Below are 623 nucleotides of genomic sequence, written 5' to 3'. Positions count from 1 at the left end.
GAGGGAGGCAAAATTCCTTCAAGAATTTGGACAGAAGGGAAATGAAATTTCCTTGAGACTTAAACTACATAACCAATACAGACTAGGTGCAGTCATAAAAATATATCTTATTCCCATCATTTAATTTTATATGTTTTGTCTAGTAATTTTGGGGGGGCTGTTTCTTTATTTATAATGTTCGTGTGCTTAATAGTTTACTTTACTTTCTCTGGGATTTCTACATATTGCTTCTGTCAAAATCAAGAATTAAAGGTGGCTCAGTCTGTTGAGCGCCCGATTTCAGCTCAGGTCATGATCTCACAGTCTGTGAGTTTGAGCCCCACTTTGGGCTCTGTGCTGATAGCTCAGAGCCTGGAGCCTGCTTGGGATTCTGTGTCTCCCTCTCTCTCTGCCCATCTCCCACTCGTGCTCTGTCTCTCTCTCTCAAAAATAAATAAGCATTGGGGCACCTGGGTAGCTTAGTTGGTTAAGAGTATGACTTCGGCTCAGGTCATGATCTCACATTTGTGGGATGAGCTCCATGTCAGGCTCTGTGCTGACAGCTCGCTCAGAGCCCGGAGCCTGCTTCAGATTCTGTGTCTCCCTCTCCGACCCTCCCCTGCTCATGCTATCTCTATCTCTCT

General features: G+C 44.6%; 1 protein-coding gene across 1 annotated transcript in view; it reads right to left on the bottom strand.

Moving 5' to 3' along the window:
* FUCA1 (alpha-L-fucosidase 1) overlaps nt 1-623 on the bottom strand; it is a 22132-nt gene that overhangs the window by 15102 nt on the left and 6407 nt on the right. The window lies entirely within an intron of this gene.

Source organism: Crocuta crocuta, unplaced genomic scaffold (assembly GCF_008692635.1).
Source record: "Crocuta crocuta isolate KB4526 unplaced genomic scaffold, BGI_CrCroc_1.0 scaffold127, whole genome shotgun sequence".
NCBI classification, from domain to species: domain Eukaryota; kingdom Metazoa; phylum Chordata; class Mammalia; order Carnivora; family Hyaenidae; genus Crocuta; species Crocuta crocuta.
Note: the sequence above shows the minus strand (reverse complement) of the source record. Positions and strands in the feature narration are given on the sequence as shown.